The 808-nt window shown below is 39.6% G+C and overlaps 1 non-coding gene across 1 annotated transcript; it reads right to left on the bottom strand.

Moving 5' to 3' along the window:
* Positions 1-361: 361 nt before the first annotated feature.
* On the bottom strand, positions 362-434 carry Trnad-guc. The gene has a single exon. It is a non-coding gene; the product is annotated as a tRNA-Asp (tRNA).
* Between the last annotated feature and the right edge of the window lie 374 nt (positions 435-808).

The raw sequence follows: 808 nt of genomic DNA, 5'->3' as shown, positions 1-808 counted from the left end.
CAAAACAGAAAAATTGAAGAGTGCGTTGATGATTGACCAACTTGTCATAAATTCTTATCATGGGGCGTCGGTGGCCGCAACGGTTTAGGCGTTGACACGGCACACATCACTGTAGGGTGAAGGTCCCGGGTTCGAATCCAGCGGCCTTGCATTCGAACCCGACATACTTACAAATGTGCTTTTTTTTTCAGAAGCACCGGCACCCTGAGGTTTTATGTGACCTCTGCTGTTGCAAACCCTCGTAAAAGAATAAAAAAAATAATAAAAAAATAGTCTTGTTAAGATACATTGCAAATTTATGTCAAGGTGTCCTATTATCATTACAATTAATTAATGTTTTTGGTTGAGATAAAAAAGTCAATGGCACGAGCGGGATTCGAACCCACGATCTTCGGCTTGACACGCCGCTGCTCTACCACCTGAGCTATCGTGACCTCGATCCACTCGGACACTAACTTCCCATCTCAACCGCACCTTTTGAATTTTCCCTCCTTTTTGCCATTTTTCAAATGTCGTGTAATCGGATTGGATTCTCGACGACAAATGAAATGGCCACGGAGAGCTTTAGTGAAGTATACTTCATTTTAAATCATTAAATTCACTAATTTCGTGGTCCGCTTGACCAATTAATATATTACAATCAATTAAGGTTTTTGGTTGAGATAAAAAAGAGAATGGCACGAGCGGGATTCGAACCCACGATCGATTATTGGTCAAGCGGACCACGAAATTAGTGAATAATATTATTACATTTTTCAAGCAGAAATTATTTCTTGCCTAAAATTTATTAAAAAATTTTTGCGAGCTT

Source organism: Cimex lectularius, unplaced genomic scaffold (assembly GCF_000648675.2).
Source record: "Cimex lectularius strain Harlan isolate CLEC.00 unplaced genomic scaffold, Clec_2.1 scaffold79, whole genome shotgun sequence".
NCBI lineage: Eukaryota > Metazoa > Arthropoda > Insecta > Hemiptera > Cimicidae > Cimex > Cimex lectularius.
The sequence above is the reverse complement of the archived record's forward strand: the minus strand, read 5'-3'. Positions and strand labels throughout refer to the sequence as shown.